The sequence below is a fragment of the Cavia porcellus genome, unplaced genomic scaffold (assembly GCF_034190915.1).
Source record: "Cavia porcellus strain 051 isolate PalLab524CR breed Dunkin Hartley unplaced genomic scaffold, mCavPor4.1 scaffold_1, whole genome shotgun sequence".
NCBI lineage: Eukaryota > Metazoa > Chordata > Mammalia > Rodentia > Caviidae > Cavia > Cavia porcellus.
In genome coordinates, this window is record NW_026947484.1 from 36594108 (window position 1) to 36620023 (window position 25916).

A 25916-nucleotide genomic window follows, 5' to 3' on the forward strand; every position below is an offset into this window, starting at 1 on the left:
TATTTAATTTATACTCTTCCTTGATCCTGGGTCTAGTTACAGTACAAATTTATCACATAAATAATAAACGGTCTGATTGCAAGTTAATATTAATGGTTATTTGTAAAAGCCAACATCTAAGATTAATTGCATCAAATTAGAAAAGAATTACTAATTTGCTTAAATTTGAATTAATTCAAAATTTCTGTTTTCATGTATCTATATAGTATTTTACAGTATGACAATTTTTAGTAGTGATTCCACGCACTCATAGTAAGCTTAGTGATATAACACTTGTTTTGCAGACCGAACTTACCTCTATGCCTAACGAAAATAAATTACACCTATAATTATAGCAGAAATTAGTTGTGTGATATGTGTTTGTAAACTATGCAGTCATGAAGTAAAATAAACAGTTAAATATCCAACAGAGTCATACTATATTTGTTAGCTTTTCAAATACTGAGATAAAATACCTAACATCCATGACTCAAAGGAGGAAAAGTTTAATTTCATGATGGTTTTAGAGGTTTGGGTACATGGTTGGCTGATGCTAAGGCACAGCGTCATGGCAAAAGGGCATGGAAGAGAAAGTATGCTCAAATTGTGGCCTGTGGGAAGAAGAGATACAGAAAGAGACAAAGAGAATGATGCAAGGACCTGGTATAGCTTGCACGGTCACATCTTCACAGTGACACATCCGGAATTGTGCTTTATTAGTCTCCAAGAAATCTTTCCAGCCAGTCAAGTTGACAGTGAAGGTGAACCACCACACGTGCTCCATAGAGAAACAAATAAATAACGGGTGCATGATTCTGCACTTAGACCTCCAAAGTAAACCATTCTTGCACTGTTCATATTTTCTGTAGCTGATGAATTTCAGGGAACACGAGGTATCGGCCTCTGAGGGAAAATCTAGTGTCGATTACATTAGAACTGATTTCTACATCATTATTTTAAGAGACTGCTGGTATATGTTTTTATATATAATAGATATACTCTTTGAGGGATATAGGTTCATAGCTGTATATCACATTTTGATCCTTCCTAAAAGTGATACTGACTGTAATTTTAGTGTTTAAAATAGTTTTGTAAGTGCATAAATTATTGCAAGAAATATTTTTCATTTATAACATGTAATGTAAGCCAAAGATATTTTGAAGATTTCAGAAATATTACATTATAATGACACTCACACAGAATAGTTTTATTTTATCATGAATTATACCTTCAATTTGAAAGACATTTCTTTTATTTAAATGCAAATTTATGTTATAAATTCTTGTTACTTTAAAAAAAAGGAAATTTTTTTGCCTGACATGCAATTCTTTTTCATTTAAGATGTTCATACAATCCTAGAGTTTAGAACTGAATAGGCTTTCTCATTTATTTGTTTATTGTATTAGAATAAAAGAACCTCAATATAAATTTCATATAAATGTATAAATTTGCTTGTGGGATTCTGCCGTGCTATCATCGGGTCAAGTCTCCTGATAGGGTTTATACATCTACTGAAAACTGAAGCATCTTTGCATCTGAGAAAACAGAGGCGTCAAGAAGGTCATTCTCAACTTTCTTCATACTTTTTCTCCTGAAGCAGGTCCTGAAGCCTCACTCATCTCTGCAGAAGTTTATAGGACTTTCATTCCAGCCAGGCGTCATGGCATAAGTCTGTAATCTAAGCACTGGAAGGCTGAAGCAGAAGATTCTCTGTGAGTTTGAGACCAGCCTGGAATATTAAGTGAGTTGAAGGCCACCGTGAACTACATAGCCAGACCTTGTCTAAACAAGCAAATAAACAAACAAATGAAAAAATTTCATTCAAAAGTGTCTACCTTTTCCCAAGTGATTCTAATGTTCCTACCTTTGATGATACAGAGACACAGAGAAGGCTCTGCTAAATACCCTTAATGAATGTATTATTAGATCATATCCTGGTGTCCTTCAATGGTACTGCTCCAAAGTTCATCAAAAGTGACACAAAAATACATGGACTTCTCTTGCCCTTTGGGTTTTCACAAAGGAAAACTCAAGAAAACTTAAATTTATTTCTATGCTTATTCTTGTTCATCCCTTTTTTTTATTTAAAAGGAAAGAGAAAAAAAAACAGTTTAAGGGTACAAGTAATACAGAACTACAAAAAAAAAAAATTACCAGTAAATAGAATACACATTATCATCTTAGAGATAGTTGCTCAAGTCACAGGATCAAAGCATACAAAGTGGACATTCAAACAGAGAGACTGCAAACAGTTGTGTTCAATGATCCAACCAAAAACATTAATATGGTCAGCTATTTAACACCCCTAAACACACTTGAAATTGTATCCTTTAGAGCAGTTTTTTCCCTCGCTTTTTACAACAAAATTTACACATTTTGGGTTTTATTACTCCATAGTTCTTCTTACCTTTTTTTGTAAGAGAATAAAGTCAAATATGGCAAAACAAAGCTGTCAGTCAAAACCAAGGATAGACATAGCACATGATGTAAAAACAGAGTACAAGGTTATCAACATGGTTACCATAATGCCTCTTGCTTCCTTAAAAAGAATAGTCTATCTCATTAGGTATTATAAAGTTTAACGAAGCAGTAGAGAATAAGACCAATAAAACCAAAACCTTGTAAAAATTACAGGACTTCAAAAGAAGATACTAGTCAAACTATAATGGGCATCACAGTGAATCTTATTGCCTTCAAAGTAGTTGCCTATACCCTCAAACTTGATACTATCATACTGACGGAATAGAGTCTAATCAGGCAAAACAAGATAGTGGGAGTATTACAGGACTTCAAATCAAGTTAATAGGAAATCAAAAAAGTTACTATAATATATCCTGCTATGTTTTTTTATTTTTCCCCTTAATTAAAAAATCATAAAAAATAAATAAAAATTGTTTAATGAATAAGTGAGAGGTTGAGATAAAAGAGGGCATAACAACATAACAATACAGGTCAAAGCATGACAGTTTCAGCAACCTAGTGCTTCAACACCTATAACCTGACTTAATAGTAGTTACCATAGTGTCTTTTTCCTTGAAATATTTGAATATAACTTCATGTACTACAGCATCAAACATATAAAGTCAGTGTAAAACTATTCAAGTTGATGAAAGCATTGTAGGGTATTTAGAACCAGCTAACAGAAAATGAACAATGGTTTCTGTATTATCTCTTTGCCTATAATAATTTTTGCTTATACTATCACATATAATAAAATCCAGCAAGATACATCATGACAAAACCAGTGGAGACAGAAGAGCTATAGTTTGGTGGGGCTTTAAAACAAGATTATAGTACATCAGCACTAGCTATTATAATGACTTGTTTTCTTCAAAATAGCTGTTCATTTCATCACAGGCCATAATATCAAGCAGCCCAGAATAAAGCCATTCCAATTAAGAAGTGAAAAATTTATATGGCTTCAGCCACATAATGGGGAATCATGATTACAACATACTTTCACATATTTGAATCATTACTTACATTAGGGAAACTATTCGGTATTCAAATGTGAGATTGATTTATTTCACTTATGAGTATGGTCTCAAGCTGTGCCCATTTATTGATAAATATCTCAATGTGATCCTTCTTTATAGCTGAGTAGCACTCCATTGTATAGAAATACCACAAATTTTTTATCCATTCCTCAGTTGATGGACACTTGGGTTGTTTCCAAGATCTGGCGATTACAAATTGTGCTGCTATAAACATAGGTGCACATATATCACTATGGTATCATGCTTTTAGTTCTTCTGGGAATATCCCTAGAAGTGGAATGGCTGGGTCAAATGGGGCTTCCAGTCACAGCTTTCTGAGAAATCTCCAGACTGACCTCCATAAAGGTTGTATCAGTCGATACTCCCACCAAAAGTGTAGGAGAGTTCCTTTTTCCCCACAGCCTCTGCAGCATTTTTTGTTGTTGGTTTTCTTGATCCTGGCCATTCTTTCAGGAGTGAGATGGAATCTCAGTGTGGTTTTAATTTGCATTTCTCTAATGACCAATGATGATGAATATTTTTTCATGTATTTATTTGCCATTTGTATTTCTTCATCTGAGAAATACGTATTCACCTCAGATGCATATTTTTGGAATGGATCTTTGATGTCTGAGTTTTTTAATTCTTTACATGTTTTAGACAAAAGTCCCTTGTCTGAGGGGGAGTTCATCGAGATCTTTTCTCAGTTTGTGGTTTTTCTTTTCACTATGCTGGAGATTTCTTTTGACATGCAGAAACTTTTTAATAAAAGGTGGTCCCAGTTATTAATTCTGGGAAGTATTTCCTGTGCAGTTTGAGTCCTGTTCATGAATTCTCTACCTACCCCTATGTCTTCAAGGTTTCTACCCAATTTGTCTTCCAATAGATTTAATGTTTCTGTTTTAATATTCAGATCTTTGATCCATTTAGATTTTAATTTAGTACATGGTGATAGACATGGGTCTAGTTTTAGTTTTCGGTAAATGGAGAGACAGTTTTTCCAACACCAATTATTAAAGACACCATCATTTTTCCAGTGAACCTGCTTGGCTCCTTTATCAAAGATAAGGTGATTTGGTGTATTTGTAGTTGTGGTTGTATCTTCTAATCTATTCCATTGATCTTCGGCTCTGTTTTGATTTCAGTACCATGCTGATTTTACTACTGTTGCTTTGTAGTATAGCTTCAAGTCAGGGATTGTGATTCCTCCTGCCTTGCCTTTGTTGCTTAGAAGTATCTTTGCTATTCTAGCTCTCTTCTGGTTCCAAATGAATTTTAGGAGTGATTTCTCTAGATCTATAAGGTATGTTGATGGTATTTTTATTGGGATTGCATTGAACCTGTATAACAGTTTTGGGAGAATGGCAATTTTTCACAATGTTTGTTCTTCCTATCCATGAGCAAAGGATGTCTTTCCATTTTCTGAGATGCTCTTCAATTTCTTTTTTCAGTGTATTATAATTTTCTCTGTATAGGTCTTTAACTTATTTTGTAAGAGTAATTCCTAAATATTTCATTTTTCTGTTTCCTAGTGTGAAGAGTGTGGCTTCTCTTATTTCTCTCTTTGTGATTTTGTTATTAGTGTATAGGAATGCTATTGATTTCTGAGTATTGATTTTGTATCCAGATACATTACTGAATTTATTTATTATATATCTAAGAGTCTTTCAATGGAGTCTAAGAATCTTTCAATGGAGTTTACTCTTCTATGTAGAGTATCATGTCATCTGCAAACAATGATAATTTAACTTCTTCATTTCCTGTCTTTACTCCTTTTATGTCTCTCTTGTCTAATTGCTCTGGCTAGTACCTCCAGTACTATATTAAGTAGGATTGGTAATAAAGGACATCCTAATCTTGTGCCTGATTTTAAAGTAAAATCTTTCAGTTTTTAGCCATTTAATATGATACTGGCTGTTGGTTTGTCACAGACACCTTTATTATATTGAGGTAAAGACCATCTATTCCAATTTTATGTAAAGTTCTTGTCATGAATGAATGTTGGACCTCATCAAAGGCTTTTTCTGCATCTATAGAAATGATCATGTGATTCTTACTTTTGGCTTTATTGATATTGTGGATTACATTTATTGATTTACATATGTTGAACCATCCCTGCATGCCTGGGATGAATCCCACTTGGTCATGTTGTATAATCTTCTTGATGATTTGCTGCATCTTATTTGCCAATATTTTATTGAGGATTTTTGCATCTGTGTTCATTAGGGAAATTGGTCTATAGTTCTCTTTTTAGTTGGGTATTTCTCAGGTATTGGTACTAGAGTAATATTTGCTTCCAAGAATGACTTAGGAAGGATTACTTCCCTTTCACTTTCATTCAATAGTTTGAGGAGTGTGGGCATTAGGTGGTCTTTGTATTTCTTGTAGAATTCTGCAGTGAATCCATCTGGGCCTGGGCTCTTCTTTGTAGGTAAGGACTTAATTACATTTTCAATTTCATTAATAGAGATTGGGTTATTCAGCAGTTTTACATCCTCTTGATCTAGCTTTGGTACTTCATGTGTTTCTAAGAATTTGTCTATTTTTTCTGTGTTATCAAACCTTTGAGAGTAGAGGTTCTTGAAATTGGTGTTGATGATCTTCTGTATTTCTGTAGAGTCTGTAGTGATTTCACCTTTTTCATTTCTTATTGCATGAATTTGAGCTTTTTCTTCCCTTTTTAAAATAAGGCTGGCCAGGGGCTTATTGATTCTATTTATTCTTTCAAAGAACCAACTCTTTGATTCATTGATTCTTTGGATTGTTTTCTTAGTCTCTATTGCGTTGATTTCTGCTCTGACTTTTATAATTTCCTCTCTTCTTTTGGCTTTGGGCTTGACTTGCTCTTCTTTTTCTAGCTGTTTGAGGTGTAGCATCAAGTTACTTATTTGTATTCATTCTGTTTTCCTGATGTGGGAACTCAGTGCAATAAATTTTCCTCTGAGGAGGGCTTTCATTGCATCCCACAGATTCCGGTAAGTTGTATCTGTATTTTCATTTTCTTGTAGGTATTGTTTAATTTCTTCTCTAATTTCCTCTGTGACCACTGATTACTCAAGAGTGTGTTACTAAGTTTCCATGTGTTTGTATGATTTTTGCAGTATCTTTTATCATTAATTTTTAATTTCAAAGTGCTATGATTCGCTAAGATGCAAGGGATGATTTCAACTCTTTTTCATTTGTTTAAATATGTTCTGTGAGCTAATATATGGTCTATTTTAGAGAATGACCCATGTACTGCTGAGAAGAATGTGTATCCTGATGTTATTGGGTGGAACCTTCTGTATATGTCTATCAAGTTCATTTGTTCACAGGTGTGATTCAGTTCTGTTATTTCTTTGCTCATTTTCTGTCTGGTTGATCTGTCCCTTGGTGTCAATGGCGTGTTAAGTTCTCCTGTTACAGTTGTGTTACTGATAATTTGATTTTTCATTTCTGCTAACAGTTGTTTTATATAACTGGATGCTCTGGATTTTGGTGCATATATATTTAAGATAGCTATCTCTTCCTCTTGGAGTTTTCCCCTAACGAGTATGTAGTGACCTTCTTTGTCTTTTCTGATCATTGTTGGTTTAAAGTTCACGTTGTCTGCAAGCAGAATAGGTATTCCTGCTTTTTTTTTTTTTTTTTTTTTTTTTTTTTTTTTTGGGACTCCTGTTGCATGAAGTATTGTTTTCCATCCTTTGACTTTTAGTCTGTGAGTATCCTTCTGGGTTAGATGGGTTTCCTGTAAACAGCATATGGTTGGATTTTGTTTCTTGATCCATTCTGCTAGTCTGTTTCTTTTGGTTGGTGCATTAAGACCATTCACATTAATGGTTATAACTGTTATATGATGGTTTATTGTTTACATGTTATCTTTCTGCTGTTGCATCTTTATCTTTCTGTTCTGTTTAATTATCTGCTTTGCTTAGTGGTTTTTTCCTTTGTGTATCTAAACTATCTCTCAATATTTTTTAAGGGGTTGGCTTGGTATTCATGAAGTTTTTCAGGTGTTCCTTGTCATGGAGGTTTCGTATTTCACCATCCATTTTGAATGATAGTTTTGCCCGGTACATCAGTCTAGGTTGGAAATCATTTTGCTTTAGGATCAAGAATACTTCACTCCATGCTTTTCTTGACTTTATTGTTTGTGCTGAGAAGTCTGCTGTGATTCTGATAGGTTTTCCTTTATAATTAATTTGTCTTTTCTGACAGCTTTTAATAATCTATTCTTGTGTTGGATTTCTGAGATGGTGATTATTATATGTCTGGGTGTAGTTTTAATTTGGTCATGACTATTTGGTGTTCTATAGGCTTCATTGAACCTGATGATGGTTTCTGATCTCATGCTTGGGAAATGTTTGGCTATTACTTCTCTAAATATCCGCTTGACATCCTTTATGTTGTCCCCTTCTTTTTCATTAATCCCTATCAATCTTATGTTGTTTTTCTTTGCATCATCTTGCAGTTGTTGGATTTTTATTTCCTGATTCCTTGTTATTTTTAAAAGATCTTTCCTGTTCACTGGCTTCAATCCTGTCTTCAAGGTCTGAAATTTTATCTTCACTTTCACTGAGGTGGTTTTTACAGCTTTCAGTGTAGTTTTTTATTTCCTGTATATCTCTGTGCATCTGCTTTATGTATTCTGTTTGTTTCTTATATTGCTCATCTAGGGATTCTATCTTTTTGTTTAGTTCCTCCAATTTTCTTAACTGTGTTTTCTTTAGATATATTCAGAATCTCTTTCGTTTCTTTTATCATTTCTTCTTTTACCTTGGAGATTATTTCTAGTTTGAATTCCTCTAAAGCTTCCCAGAGTTGCTTGTTTATTTCAGTAGCTATTATGTCTGATATTTGAGGTGTATGGCATTTATTTTCTTCTATATACATTGCTCCTAGGGTTTCTTGAGATGGGCTGGAGGTTTGAGGTTGTAACTTGGTCTTTCGTTTTGTCATTTTCCTATATTTCTGTGTTTCAAGTGTTATATGAAAGCTTCCTCAGGGTCTGTTGGAAATCCACTTCTATGTTTGCAGTTCCTGGAAATCTGGCACCCAGTTCCCCCAGGCCACTAGGCCTCCGGAACCAGTTATACTCTTCTGCCTGCTTAGAACGTCGTAGTTCCAGATAGGCTGTGCTCCTGGGGCCGTGTGCGCCTGCCTGCTTGCTTGAAACTCCACAGTTCTCTGAGTGCAGCCAGAATGTGGAGGCGGATGTAGGTGCCTGGGACCCACTTAGCCACTACTCTGCACCCAGAAGGCTCGAGGGTCCCAAACAGGCTGGGCTTGGGGCAGAGTGCACTTGGCACTTACCACAGGCAGCAGTGCCTCTGGAACTGGTGATGCTCACCTGCTTGCTCAGAAATCCACAGTCCTCCAGACACATGGGGAGGCAGATGCAGGTGCCCCAGATCAACCCAACCCTTACTCTGCACCCAGATGGTGCGGGAGTCCCAAATAGCCATCTCTTTTGTTATAAAGATTTTAGTTATGAATTAAAAGATGAATAGAAAATAAATCCTTTTCATTCTTCCCTTCCAATCTTCAATCATTACATCTTCACACTCTTCAAAGTTTTCTCAATATCATCAAGAATTAAGCTGTCTTTTTAGTAGAACGTAGATTAAATTTTCTCTATGAATGGTACAAATGTAGGCCATGAATTTTAAATAATAGATTTTTATCTGACTAGATGAAATTATAAAGGATTATGTAAGTTTCAATTAATATGTGAAAGTGGAAAATCATATAATCATGTCTTTTGTGTCTACTCTGTGCCAAAGATATAAACATTTTTCTCATTTTTTCAGCTCCACTCAAGAGATATAACTGTGATTGAGTACAGACACTGAGGTGTAGAGTTTTATGCAAATGATCACATGAAAAACTTAGCTAAGGTGTCCTTTCAAACCCTGTTTATTTAATTTTAGGCATTTATATTTAAATTATACCAAAAAATTTGCTTAGCAATTGTCGCTCAAGTACTTACTATAGGGAAAGAAATCACTATCCTAGATTTGGGAAATATAAAATAAAAATAAGGACTGTGCTCAAACTCAGAGACATTGCGATCATCATTATTCTATAAAAAATTGGTCTCCAATTGACTTCTATTAGAATTAGCTTATGGGATTATGGAATAATTCATACTGTGGCTCCAAGGAATCAGAATTTCAGAGAGCAAGAATATGCGATTTATGTTGTTACCTTAATTCTTGGGTGATTTAAATGCACATTATGTTTGAGAACTATTGACAAACATGGAAGAGAGAAAAAGGTGTATAGTGTAAAAACTATAATAAAGAATTGCTTTTTTGTGTTAGATTACAGTGAAATATCCTTGCCACAACTCTGAGCTATGAATACAGGTAATTTTCATATATTTCCAGATATAAAAATGGCATGGAATGTCCAGGTGATAGCTCAAAAACTGATATGATTTAGAGGCTAGGATTTAACTTCAAATTTCAGAAGAATCTTTTTTTTATATTTGAATATTTTCAGTCAAATTTTATTTTATAAAATGCAGGGGATCAACATTACAATTCTAGACTCTAGTCTAACTACACATTTGACAATGAAATACATGTAGGAATGGAGTGAAAAGGTTTTCAAAAAAAAAAAAACCCATCAAATATATTATCGCCAAATACCCAAATAATAAAAATTTTGGAAGCTTTTTGCTAAGTGGAATCATAAAGAGCTGAAATTTTATTGCTGGGAAGACAAATTTGTAATATAGTAATATGAATCATAGGTACAAAGCATAATCTGTTAAATCAAGTTAAGAAGATGTGACAGGAAATTTGTGCCGTGTGTGTGTGTGTGTGCATACATGTGTTTATGAAACAGAGTGAGGATGGAAGAGAGACAGACAGACAGAGAGATAGAGACTGAGAGAGACAGAGTCACAGACTATAAGCCAGTTGACCTAAGAGCAACTGAAACACCTAACATGCTCAGTTGAGACCAAACAAATCTTCCTATATTTTCTAAAATGACAGAATCACTTTTAAAAATTCTAATGAATATAATCACTTATATTTCTATAGCAATGCAAAGAACGTGTTTCAGAAGTGAGTTAACTATGTTTATGGTTTGCTATGCTAACTTCATTTTTAGATTTTGAGAAAACATTAGTAGTGACCTAAAATAGGTAAGAATGTAGTCGTAAAGAACTGTCATGTGAAAGCCAAGACTGGCGTTTACCCTGTAAGCTTATTTATTTACAAGATTATCACAAAGCCTGCCAAAGGCTGCTTTTCCTTCCTCTACACACCAGCTCCATTCCATCTCCTATGTTCCCTGCAACTTGAGCAGTCTTGACAAACTTCGGACAGTGAAATAGGCAGAGTCAATGAACTTCCAAACCAGGACTCTCCAAACTGCTCCCCCATCCCTGCATACTCCTTTTAACCTAGTGGGATTCTCCAGAGCTAAATTCTGAGACATGTTTTAGGATGGCTCAGACTTCTGCCACTAGTACTTTTTTTCTGTTTGTAACTAAAACTAAGTAAAATATCCTTTTGTTTGAATCTTCATGATTTTAGCAAACTGGTAATGCAGTTAGCCTATATTAATGCAAAGCAGAAAAAATTTCGTATTTAGTGAAAGCAGCCAAATTTAAGTGTCAGTATTAATAATACAAAAATGAGTAAGGAAAACTTTGAGTTTACAGAGTTCAATGAATCACATGATATCTTTATGTAAATCTGGCCAATATATTAAACAGGACTCTGATAGATTCAAATTCTCATTTTCTAAATTGCTTGGACAATTTCATAATGATGATGGGAAATTATGATATTTTGAGAAATCAGTCTCAGTGATTTTAACTATTTCACTAGAGTGTATTACAGAAGCCTTGTTGAATATCTGCCCGATTTGCAATGCAAAGCAATTGGATGTTTGAATATTCTTTTCACATATCTTTCAAATTTCTTAACTTAAGGGTATCTCTATTGTTGCATGTCACCTTTACTAAAGCATTCCTTTCTTCCCTGACATCTCTGTTAGTTAATAATTCATTCTGGTTCCCAGATGAAGAGATGATGAATTAAGTTCCCTTATTCATTATTTCTGGACTAATCTTTCTAGAGAATTGTATTGCATTTCTTCGTCTGACTAAGCTATCTATTCAAATAGACAAGCATGATGTTAGAGCAAAACTAGCTTTAGTTTTCAAATACTGGGTTTCAATCTAACATAAAACTAGGGAGAAAAATATTCCTTTCCATATTATGCTCTGAACGACCACCTCTTCCACAAGGACTTGCTCCCTGGCAGCACATTAATCTATGCACTTATGCATGGATTAATTCATCAGTAACATTAGGATCTCCACAATCTAACTGCATTCTAAAAGCCTCACCTCTAAATATAGTTAGGACACTTTTTTTAAAATCAAGCTGTAGCACTTTACCAGTGGATCCCAAATACGGGTATCTGTATCACGATGAAAAATGAATTCAGTCCATCTCCATGAGTTTCTTAACACTTAACAGTGTCAACATTTCTCTAAAGTTCATGTTCAAGGTGTTTTTCTAGACTCATGGGAAACTATTATCTGTGAGTGCCTGTAAAAAAATCAAAAGAAACTTCCATGATCCAAAGAGACAATGACACAGAATAACTGGCATTCCAGAAAAGAAGAATAGAGGAATAGAGAGGAATCACATCTAAGTGAGAACAAAACTTAGCAGGACAATCACTAAGTCTAGGAGGTCTATTATTGCTTTTTCCGTGTAACTCTTGCTGCAGGTCTGGCCAAAAGCATCCAGAAATACTGCACCACAATGCGAGTATTGTGCTGCTTAAATTTAGCTTCACACATAGTATTAGGACAGCGGACAAATGTTCTTTGCCAGGAAAAACGTGGATGGCCTCTAATCAATTCTGAATAGAATCCCTGACGTCTAAAGTTGCAGCAGCAGTTTTTATTGTGTGAATTCCTCTCAGCACCTTGATTCTCTATGCTTTCATCAGAACCGTCCATCAAGCTCTTCTCGAATTCTCGGACGGCACTAGCCCACCCCTCCAAGCTTTTCTAAACTCCTAAAAGTGTTTCTATGCTATAGTCAGAATCACAGGTATTTTTCTACTTCCCTGTTCTGACGTTTTGTTTTGCTCAGTTTTTCCACTGATAGGAAAAAATGCAGCTTAAAGGAAAAAAATTATTTTGGCTCATGGCTTTAGAAGTATCAGTTGGCTCCAAAGCACAGACATCATGACACAAGACGTTAACATGAGAAAGCAGCACAACTTATGACAAACAGGAAGTAGGGCCGGGAAGAGCCTGAGAAAGTGAAAGAGCCAGGGATGAGGGAGAAAATACCTGCTCAAGTTCTGTCCTCCAAGACCTTTCTGCAAACAAGCCCCGCCTTCTACTAACATAGTCATTTCTCATCAGTGAAATAATCCATTGATAAAAATAGTGCTCCTGTTATCTGATTGCATCTCAGAAGCACTATCTCTAATCTGAACATATGAGCCTTTAAGGACCTTTTATTTTTATCATTGAGACAGGTTTTCACCGGAGGCTAAGTTTGGCCTAACTCATGAACCTTCTCTGTCTCCTTTCTGTGTATTGTGTTATACGTCTGAATAGCTACACCCAAGAAGATAGATGCCATCCAAAACAACTCTCAAATCTCTAATATGCTAAATTAGTTTTTCATCTTTTAAATCCTTATAGAAATGGAAAATGAATTAAGTAATATTAAAATGTCAATTAATCCTTACACAGTCTTCTGAAACATTAATTGTATTAAGTATTCTTTACTTCTGAAATATTAATTGATCTTAGGTATTCTTTACTTTTCAAATTAAAAATCTTAAAATTTAATTCAGCTAATCTTTTTCTTTCAAACTAAAAATCCTAAAAATCAATTAAAATAGCAAGTGTGTTTTTTCTCCTTACAATGAAAATAATTTGGTTTTACTAGTTTTTTACAATGATGGCTTCTGAGAAAGGTTAGACTTTTAAAATAGACTCTTTTTGATTCTCTTAAGGCCACATTATAATGATTTTGACACCACAAGTGTCTCACTTGTGTTTCCTTTCTTAGAGTTCAACTACTGAGGTAAATCATGAGTTTTTTCCCTCTGGGATTTAATATTAATTTAATGGGCCATAATATGTAGTATCTCTCAAAGGACACTGCAGAAAATGAAGACTGTTTTAAAGCGAATGTCCACATTAAAACAGAGTTGGCCACTCATATGCTGCTTGTTAAACCTGAGTGAACAAAAGATCCTCACTGTAGCATGTGTCATTTAATGAACTTTCAATATATTAAAAATGTGAAGCTCTTAACATAGATGACTTTAAATAAAAGCAAAATTTTAACAGCCTGTGTTTTAACTAATCACAATTTTATCAGTAGTTATTGATTTAAGAAAACGAGTGTTTGACAAAATAGAATTCTCCTGACCCTTGCAAATCATGAGAAATGTGTATGGGTAGTGGTAATTTTAAGTTGATAATTCTTTAGACCTTATAAGTATATCTGTACTTAGATAACAGTTTCAAATATGTTGCCATGACTATCTTCCTGGTAGGTAATGCTTCCCAAGAGGTAATCCTCTTTTTTTTCTTTGAAGTGATTAAAGCTGTATTTGAAGTCCACAACCACTGGATAAACAATGGATGATCACTGAAAGTCTCTGTGGGCCATGACTGCTTCATATACAGTGGCAGCTGCTGACACTGTTTCTAACTCACCGTCTATACTGAAAGAAAATAGAACGGAAGATGGAAAGTAGAAAATCTTAATTCAGTGAATATATTTATAATAAATGGTTAATTTTTCCTTTTCGTTTTGATACATTTGTCTTATTTCCCTTGTTTTGCTCATTGTGTGCTACTGTGCCTATTTTGCTTCATTGTATCTTTTGTTTGTTATATATTTTCATTTATTAATTTTTTTCTTTACTTCTCTTTTTTGGCCTTTTTCCACTCAAGATTAGATAAATTCTAACTTTATTTAAATAAAACTTGACATTAGAATCTCAAAACAAAAATAAAATAAAATTATAATCAAACCTAATGATTACATAAGAATATGTGCTGGAGGAAACAGTACCTGGTAGTGACTTCAGAGTGCCAATGTAAAGACTTTTTTAAAAGTTGCCAAAGAAGACTGGATGTATATCTCAGCAGCATAGCAGCTGCCTGGCAAGCACAAGATCCTGAGTTTGATTTCCATCCAAAAAGAAGAACACTAAAAAATCAACTTGCCAAAGAATGAATACTTTGGGAATGGTGAACAAATCAGAGTTCATTAATGAATGCTTGCTCATGAAAAGTCTTCTTGGAGTATGTCAGGGCTCCCAACTTACCGTCATTGGGGTTTTCATATTTTATTTCTAAAATGACAGTGAAGGTGAACACAAAATTACTGAAAAATGTATTTTTTTCAGTTCTCAGCCCCAACTTGTTTCTATATAACAAGGGACCCATTTTTTACCTGATTGCTGCTTAGCAGTAGACTAAATGTCAGTTTATTGTAAGAAATTATTATTTTGATTTCTCAATGTTGTAATTTAATACTAAATTGGAATGGTCAATTAAGTTATTTGATTTAGAAAGGAGGAGGTGGAAAGGAACTAGAGCTTGCATTTGCTGATACATGTTACACTGGATACTAGAAAGTACATAAAACAAGGTTTCCATTAAGTTTTTTTCAACTGAAAGATGGGATGATAGAGCAAATAAAGGATCACCAAAAATCAAAACAAATAAACAACAAAGAACAAAAAAACAATAACAAAAACTTTTCTCCATTTTATTAGTAATATTTTACTAGGTAAAAAAACCACTACAAAATTTTGTCCCTAAATGAGTATAAAGTTATCACATTATCATTTCTGTCAATCAGGAATCTGAACAAACTGAATGAGGTTTTCTCTATTAAGGTCTCAGTTAAGAATAAACCAAAGCTAAGGTGTCAGCTGATGGCTTCTCTGGGGATGGTTCCATTCTAGTGGTTAGCAGAGTTAGGTTTCTTGAGAGTTGCTGCACCAAAAGACTTAATATTAGGCTTCCTGATGAACAGGAACTAGCCTCAATTCCTGGCTGTATACCTATCCACTGTCACCAGCATGATCACAGCAAGTCATGAAGGTGCTGAGGATCAGCCAGCAATATGGAAGTCATAATCTTTTATTATCTAGTCATAGAAATTACATACCTTCAGTGTTTCTGCACATTATCGCTTAGCAAATGACAAAACCATGAGAACAAAGAGACGGGAATCATTGGCAGTTATTTTGTAGGCTATATATTACATTGATTCATAAAAATTTTCCTTTGTGTGGTTGAATTCTATGGTTTCCAGTGTGATGTTTGTAGTAACCAGATAAGAATTAGAAAAACAGAAAGGTAAATCAGAAGCATGTTCTTAAAGGAATAGTAAAGTCACTCACGTTATTACAGTAGAATACTGAAAACTATCCCCTTAACTATGTTCATCCTATTGGTAGACCATGTAGCTGATTATCCCAATGGTAGAATTAGAAAAGATAGGACAGTGAGTCTGTATCTTGTCATTCCAGAGCAATGCAACGATACTTGCTAAGTATAAGATTCATAATGCTAAAATTTTCTTTTTTTGTAACTGTGGTATGGTAGGTTTCTGTATACCTAGAAATTGTTGAAATAATATATTTACTCATAAATGGATCTTTATATCTATACTGTATGGAAGACATGATAAGGATATATATATATATATATATATATATATATATATATACATATATATATATATATTTTTTTTTTTTTCTGGTACCAGGAATCAAACTCACAACCTCACACTTACCAGGCAAGAGCTTGAGCTGCTGAGCTAAATCTCTGGACCAGTAAGCACATTTTTATAAGAAAAATAGATGCTTGGTATTTACTTCAATGTTTAATTAATCACGTGTAGTTAATCACAAGGCGGTATCTTTAGGTATCTGGTATAGTAAATATTTCTTTGATAACAAAGGAGTCATCAATATTATGAAATTTGACAAGTTTCACACACTTCTTTGATAAACATACTAGAGATAAAAACATTACTAGTTGAAACATACTATCGAAACTCTGATGAACAAATCATGTTAGATAATAGCACACATGTGGCATGGCTTTTACTGCAGTGTGAATCTGTATTCTTCCAGAGCCTGCTTGTTTAAGGATGGCTCCCTGCAGAGCTCTGTTGGGAGAGGGAGAAAACTGTATGAGATAGATGATTTTAGGTCTCTATAGCCAGTTGGTCCTCAACAGGGCCTCTGCATCTGGACTCTTTAAATATCTCTTTCATTTTTCCCTCCATGAGGTGAGTAGCTTGTTATACTTCCCACTATAATGTGGTGCTTTGTTACAGCTTCAAATGCAAGTGGACCCTCTGACCTTGGACTGAAAAGTCTAAAAAATGTGAGCCCACATAAATCTCCCAGCTTTTAAAATGTGTTATTTCTGGAATTATTTTTAATGGAAAGATGACTATTGAAATAATACTGTAATTTCTGCATCAAAAGAGAGGAAATGAGGAAAAAGAACAATTTGTTTGTGAAGGCATTAGTCTACACTTATGGCATGGATCCACAGATATAAATTCTTGCTGCTACTTAGAACAGAGGGTAGAATTTTTAATGGTAAGTTTTTAACGATAAGTACTTGTTATTTGTCAAGGAAGGAGAGAATATTTAGTTGCTGTCTTTGTCACTTCTTCATTGCTGAGAGACAGCTGCCAACACTCACACCTGAAAACAGGAAAAGATTTATTTTGGCTCATGTTTGTAGAGGTTTCAGTCCATAGGTACCCAGCTCCAAGGCAAGACAGCATGGCAATGGGGCATGGCAGAAGAAAGCTGCTCATGGCAGGGTGACAGGGGAGCAGAGGGAGCCAAGAAAGGAGGCTGTGTGAGAGAGAAATCCTTCCAGGCCAAACCCTCATGACCTTTCTCTTGACCAGACCTCAGGTCTCTATAGCAATGCAGCTTTACTGTCTCCTTGTGCTTCCAGACTCCCAAACACCCATATATGATCACAAGAGGATTTGGGAAGACATCCATATATAAACCATAGCAGTTGTTTTTGTAGTTGCAGTGGATTTTATGACACAGATTCAGAGGGAGAGGGTGTTTGCTTCTCATGATAATTTGAGAGAATTCACACAATAGGTAGAACTTTATTTCTGTAGACCGCTCAGGGAATTGTGTTTTCTGTTCTCTTGCCCAACTATCTTTCCTGTGCAAGCTCACAATGGGTAGGTGAGGACTTCATTTGTGTTTGAGAGTCTCAAAGATTCTAAGCCTCCTACAGCCACATTGTGCTTTTCAAAGTTCACTGAAAATTTACTTGCTGTGTTTATACCCATGTACCTTTTTGCCTCCTCAGTCTCCTACACTGCTCTGAGGGGGAGATCATCTCTCCTGGAAGAGGCTTGCTATCTCTTTGGAAACTCAGTTCAACATGATGCCTTGAGACCTCAGCTGTATGAGGGGGGCTAAAATATTCATGATTTTGGAGATTACATAGTTCTTTTTTTTTCTTATTCAATTGCATTCTTTTAAATTTTCTGTATTCTAAAACTACAAGGCTCTATTTTCAGGAAAGGGTTTTTACATTCAACATATCAATTATTCTCATGACAAATCAATTAGTTGGCTATAATTTTTCTTTTTGAAAATGAATACTCTGGTTTTCAGGAAGGTTAAGTAGTTTGTCTCAAGGTTAAACCACAAGCAGAGATAGAACTGCAGTGCCACACTTGCTGAGATATTCATGAAAATTTCACGATACTGTGCAGACTCTAATTGATATTTGAAACCCTGCTTCTACCTTTAATAAACCCCAGAATGACTCTTCACCCAACATGAATTCCATTTCCTTATCCCCTTTTCCATATTGATTATTTGCCATAAATGATACCTAGTTCTAAAATTGTAATACATACCAAAAATGGGTTATAATGCTGCATCATTTTTATTGAAAAACTTGCCTGAGATTGGGTATTAGACTTCTGAGCACCTTGATTCACCTCTGCCATTTGGTATTAATTGAGAATCCATATGTTTAATTAGAAATAAGTGCTTAGGTTTTTTTTTTTACATAACCATGGCATAGTATGCATTGGATATGCATACATGGAATAGGCAAGTTAGAAGAAGTTATGATAATAAATATTTTAAATATTTACATTAGAAGAAATGATATTTTCATTGTGAAGGGCACACTAGTTTATACCTGCAAAGCAGATTCACTGAAGCACAAAATGACTCTGAAATAAAAAAAATATGTCATGAATTGTGTTTTAACTAGAGTAGAATTCTGTCTTAAATAGTGGATGCTTTGAACTTTTAGTCAAATTTACTCAATGGAGTAGTCATAGCTTAGTTTTTTAAAAAGTGTCAAGTGTGGCTCTATAGATGCTATGAAAATATTACGCAGAAGAACTGTAGAAAAGCTATCCATTTTAGAGCTTCTTTTTAGCCAGGTAATGTTGTTATATGCTAGTCTTTTTATAATAGAGATCTTTTCTCTAAATGAGAAAGAGAATCACAAAGTAAAATGTTCTGTATGAGTCCCATGAATGATTGTGGCTCATTCTATGTGCTTAATGATGCCTGTAGGAAAGTTTTCCTACTTTGACATGATATTTTCATTAGCAGCCTTGAGTTGGGAAGAATAATCATGAAACAAATATCACATACTTGATTGGTTGTTCTTTATGTGATATTTTAAAATATATGTTTCCATATTACAACTTATAATAGATAATGGATATACCTAGGAAGGTGGTAAAAATAATCACATTAGCTGATTTTTCTTACATTTAGAGTTTATGAATATAACAGGGCTCCATATCAATAAAATGAAATCATTAGATGCTAAAGACATCCTAGAAGCCTTAAACATTGTTAAAGATTTTGGGCTTCTTGTCTCTGTGTATTTTCAGACTTAAGAATTTCAGACAAGAAAAGTATTTGGTTAAGTAACAATGCAACATCAACATTATAACCCACTGTGCCGAAAACCACCCTTAATTGTATCATCTTTATAATTATAATGATAATAGCAATCTCTTCTGGATGATTTCAAACAGAATTTGGCATTACCAAAGATATAATATTAATTAACAAGTTTATAGACAAAGACTTGTACAAAATTTCCTAGTACAGTAATCTCAGCTATTTCTCACTATGAGCATTAGAAATAATGCTCCGCCTCTCAGTCTCTCTATCGTACTTCCTCTTTTTCCTTTCTTCTTTCTTCCCTCTTTTGTTCCTATTTTCTATTTTTCTGAAACTTCTTGAGAGTAAGCAGCAGGCATAATTCCTCGCTTTCTTAAAACACTTCTATGTATTTCATAAAAATAAAGAAATTGTCTTATATACAAACCCCTTATATTAGGAAACTCGTGTTGATTCTTCTCATAAGATGTATCCTGTTTTATAGTTTGAATTTTAATGTTTCTAACATGTTTTATTTTTCAGCACAGGTAAAGTGCATTCTGTTATTTGTGCTTTGATTTGGCCAGTTGCAACTCTATTGTTCTGTCTACAATTTTCTTAGGACATGCTGCATTTTATTTGGAATATTTTCTTACTTTCTGGAAAAATGCACTGTCCTAAGCTTCAATGTACTATTGTGCCTGAGAGTTAGAATAAGCCATTATGTGAGAAAGTTTGGTTTATTTTAGTGGAGAATAGAAGTTGGAAACTGTTAGTCAGCTTTCCTGTTGCCGAGACAAAAATACCAGACCCTCAAATGTATAGAGAAGGGGACTTTGCAGTTAAGGTGTATTTTCAGAAAATTGAGAACATGGTGGTTGACTGCAGCATAGGGTTACCATGGCAAAATGTCATAGTGGAACAAAGATCCTTACTTTATTACAGAGGGGAGGCAGAGCAGGGAAACAGTAGCAGAGAGGAAGGGACAAGGGACCAGACATAGATCCCATGGCCTTGCCTGCCTGACCCATAGAGACACAGCCAGGAGTGTACTCTACCAGTTCGCTGGGCAGACAACAGACTCAATCAAGTTGATGCTGTAACTGCCAAATCCCACGCCTTATCAACTTGAAACACAAATGCATATCTTCAAACCATATCCAATCTCCATATAGAGACACTAACAATTTCACAGTGCTAGTCTGTATGAGGCTACTATCCTGCAAAGAAGCAGAAAAACACAAAATACCACTTTCCATGCAGTTTTAAATCTTCCAGCAATTTTTAAAGGTCCAAATCCAAGTCTCCTATGGAACCGCAGGGAAACGATTAGCTGTGATACTCTAGGGGGAAAAAAAAAAAGTTACATAATTTCAAGGTAAAATAAGACAGGGTAAACAGGGTAACCATAGTCTCTTCAGAATGGAAGAAGCAGGGATAGAAAAGAATCAGTCCAAAGCAACTGAAATTCAGCAGGGAAACATGGAGTCCCACAGCTCCACAGTCAACATCTGGGACACTTGGATGTGAGATGTGAATTCTGCATGGCCCAGGTAGCCGCACACCTGTGGCCCTGCCAGCTGCCACTCACAGGCATCTCCCTAGGGCCGGCTCCTTTCCCGGGCTAGAACTTTCTTCAACAGCCATTCCACATTCCTGGTATCCCCAATTTCCTAAAATGCCCTGAAAATGTCTTCTTGTACAAAGGACTTGGGTTTTCATTTTGTTAATCTCTTCAGCAGCCTCATTTCCTTTGAAGCCAACTTTATACATGGCTCCTTCTGGGTCACAATAACTTTTACAATTTTTCTCTTCAGTCTTTTACCACTCAGGGGAGCACAAAATCTAGCACAAGGCAGTCAGCAGTAGCCATCATGGAACACAAATGTAAGGCTGTCTTTGAAATTTCCACCACAGATTAATGAGTTCAATCAATTAATGTTGGTGTTCTATAATTTTTCTGGTGAAAAATAGCCAGATTTTCTGCCATGATGTAGCATACATGGTGTCTTGTTCAGCCAGTGATAGTGTGCTCCTCCCAACTGAAGCCTCTTGAGTCTCTGCTTTATTGTCTACATAGCTATCCATATTCTGTCTTCAAAATTCCCATTGAAATCATTCATCTACGTATACTATGTTCTAGGACTTCCCCAGCCTACATCTTGAAACTTTTCCAAACTCCTCCCCACAAGTTCTAAGGACTTCTAAACCACACAATCAGGCATAGTTACATTAATGACCTCATTCCTCTGGTATATTTTCTGTAGTAATCAGTTTTTAAATTGCTGGACATAACACCCAACACTCATTATAAAGGAAGATAGATTTCATTTGCCTACAGTTTCGATTCACAACTGACTGACTCCAAAGCAGAGAAATCATGGTGGAAGGCTGTGGAGGAGCAAATACTTTTGTTTGTGGTGGTTGAAAATCAAAGCAGCAGAACAGAGCCCGAGTTCATAGGGTGAGGGACCAGACACAGATTCTAAACTACTCTTCCATGACCCATCCAGAGACATTTGAAAATGTGCTTTCCCAATCCCAGGCCTAGGTAGTACCCAAAACCTGTCAGATTTATACTGTAACACATTTGCCACACTGCAGTGTGTGTGAAATTCCAAGGTGTGAGATTGCCAGAGTCTACCCTGATGGGGTTTGCTGAGACCTCATTTTTCATTCTTACCCTTGCAAAAGCTACCCGTCAGTACTTTTGCTGTGGTGCTGAGATGCTGGTGGGCATGGTGCTTTATTTCTCTTTCTGTGATTTCATAATGGGCCTCAGAATCGTACAGAGTCTTGGTTCTTCCTTTCTGAGTTCAGTGGTTTCCTACTACCTCAAAACCCAGATGTTTGTGGAGGTGAGACTCATAAGTGTGATGCACTTCTTTTAACTCATCCACATATCAATTTTTCATTTTTCTGAGTTTTATTACAGTGTTTCTTCATTCTTAGGTTTTCTTTGAGTGCATAGAACATTAACATACTTTTCTACTCAAAATATATAGATCATCTTTTAAAGAAGTTTCATTTCTGCCCTTATCCCTTTCATTATCAAATTTACTCTTCTTGGTAAGTTTCATATTCATATTTATCCTCCTTCTTCTCCCTTATTCAAGTACATATTCCTATATGTGTACTTTGTCTTTTCATTTTCCTTGATTAGATGCATATGTATACACATATACATATGTGCACACAAACATATGTACATATTTTAAATAGGTCTGTGTTAAGTTGTACTTTGCCTTTTACTAATGCCCTCTGTCATTTATGTTGCAAATTTTTTATTGTGATTTATTGAATTTTGCTATTGATCTTTTCCTTCTTCCTCTTCCTTCTTCATGTTTTTGATGGAGAACATACTAAAATTTATTGTGTCATGATTTTACTTCATAGAAATCTGTTCCTCTCAGTTAAAAAGAATTCATCTAGGCCACTCAGAGGTGAAAAGGTTGTAATCCCAACACTTAGGAGGCGGAGGCAGAAAGATTGCCATGAATTTGAGGACAGGCTGGAGCCTGGACTACATGGTGAGACCCTGTCTCAAAAAACTAAAAAAACCAAAACAAGCAAATAAATAAGAAAAAAAATATTCCTATGTTTCTATCTCCTCTTTGTACAAATTTTTCCCTATTTCCATTTCTTCCTTCTTGTGAATATTTTTTAAAAGTTATATACCCACATTTTGAAGTCATGTTGCTTATATTTAAATTACAGAGCCATTTTACTTTCATTTTCAAAATCTATCTAGCTATGTCAGTATCATTGATATCAGTTGTATATTATTTGCCCAGCAATAGGAGATTCCAGTTTTATTAGATGCAAAATTTTCTCATATATTCAATTTATTTCTAGACCTTTAAATCTGTTTCTTTAGTGTAACTGTGCATCAGAAATACATTATTTTAATTAGAGACAAATATTTTTGATATATGATATAAAAAATCTCTTTATAATTTTAAGATTTTTTACCCATTATTTTAATTCTTATGTTCTCATAGAGATATTGAAATGTGTTTATTTTACCCAAAATGAAACTTACTTGTATTAGCCATTGCTTCAAATTCTTATCAATTCACTAGGGTAAAATTGACGTATTTACAATGTTAAGTTATTCAGCATGAAAAATGAATGCCTTTATTTTTGTATTTCTACTGTGTTTTAAAAGTTTCTTATTTACAGTGTTGGGCATGTGAATTTTTATTCTGCAGTGCTTTATATTTGCTATTTCAAATGATATTTTATTTTTTTATGATGTTGGATATTACATTTGTGTGACACATAGAAATGGAAAAATGTATACAAAGGTATAGTTTTAAATTAGTCACTATATTTATATCAAACTCAACTTGGAAACTATCTGTGATACTTTCTTCTAAGATTTGTGTAGCGTTTATGTAGTGTAGATGTGTACATTCTTTGATGAAGAAAAGAAGAATTTTCTGCCATATTTTTTTTTTTTTTTGCTAGTTAATATTTCAGTTCCTGTATGTTGTCCTGCAGTCTGTTTTTCCTCTTTTTGGAAGTGATGAAAGACACTGTGTTCTTTGAAATCAAGAATGATGCTCTGTGACTGTAAGAGTAAAGTATTTTTTGTGGGTGAAGTTACTTGGAATCCATGAAGAATTGATATCAGAACAAGTTGTCACTGACACTGGAAAATATTGCCAACATCCTAATGAAAACTGAGCATCAGAATATACAAAAACACTTCTGATATAATTCACTTCTTACATCATGAAATTTCACATTTTTCCTTCTGTTACATTTGGTGAACTTACTACAATGTGGTATCGATACATTAATAAAGACAAGATCCCCAATTACAACCCAAAATGTTAGTAAGAGTACTAGTAATTACCTTAAAAATGTTAATCTTCATCAAGTTAATTAAGAAAAAAAAAACTGAAGACAGGAAATTTGGTGGTTAATATTCATAACTCTGTAGTTGCTACTAAGATCAAAATTCAAATTAATCTTTACTCTTCACAACTCTAATTTTTTCACTTAATCAGCATTTTGATTGATTTTATATTTGGGACAAGTCATGGATTCATTCATGAATGACCTCAAAACTGTTTATTACTAAAGTTTTTGATTGCTTGTCACTATTATTACTGTTCATGGAAGTACAAAGAGCCATATCCACTAAATTTGGGCTTCAGTCGTATTCTTCCTATCTTTTAGTGTAGGGATCTTTTTGTGAGTTGAGAAAAAGAACTTAAAGTATTCAATAGACAGTCTCATCTTGAAGTTAGTGGGCAATTAATTCAGTCTCCAAAATATCATTTTATTTTTTTGAAATGATCAGCTCAAGGTAGTAAATGCAATGAATGTATGCCAGACAAAGTGTGCTTTGGGATTCACCGTGGGGATTTACGGGGCTCTTATAGTTGTGTTGGATGGTACTGGAGGCATAGCATTGGGGTCTATTCCTGGGCTCTCACATCTCCCACTGTCACTCTTCTGCTCTGCTCCTAGCCATCATGGACTAAGGATATTTGCTTCTCCATTCCATCTACCAAGATGTCTTTGCCTTGGAACCAGCCAGCTAATGGACGGACATTGTAAGCAAATTAAATGTGCCTTCTTTTAGGTTGTGGAAGTTAAGTATTGTGTCTCTTGTATGATAAAAGTTGCATAATTCCAATTGTGTAGAAAAACACATAAATCTAAATATTATGTCATTACAGAATAAACTCTTCTCTTTGGTGGCCATCCTTGTATTCCAGTGCTCTAAATTATCCAGTGTTCAGCAATTATACTGCAGATTGGGGGCACTGAGCATCACTACAGGCACTACATCACTACATTGTCACCTTAGCAGGGCTTTTATCAGGCCACTCTATTATGACAAAATACTTTTGAATGTTGGGATTTGCAATAATATAATATGATATCATTGTCAAGAACTTATTTTCACATCTGTTCTTTGGTGTAAATTATTGCCCAGTATTCTACAATTACAGGTGGATTTCAGAATAAGAGAAATTTGAAAGAGAAAGATATAGTGAAGAAAGTTAAACCCATATCCGGAGCAGTTATCTATTCTGGTAAAGGTGAATCAATGTTCATCAATGCCCAATATAATTTCTATGCTCTGATAGCTTGCTAGTTTCTTTGGCTAACTTGTCACATGAGAGGCTTAGTATGCTTTCTGCCACCAGCAGATTGGTCACTCAGTACTATACTTCATTACTGATTATAAATAGTCCTTAATTTTTCATTTTGTACATAGCTTTATCATTATCTTATTTGGAAAGCTTATGCAAGTGTCTTTCTTACTGCCACAGGGTGCAACTTGCCTACCTGATATTTAAAAATTTATGTTAGGTTCCCATAAAATGGTTGCAATTATTTTAAGTTGAAAATTTAGTGACCAAAAATGTATTCTCTTACATTTATAGGGACTCAGAGATGCTTTTCCTCCAGTTTCTCCTGGCTATTGGCACTCCTTGGCTACCTTGTTTGTGGCCCCACAACTCAAATCTTTGTCTACCTCTTCACATCGACTCCTCCTTTTCTGTGTTTTTCTTTTAT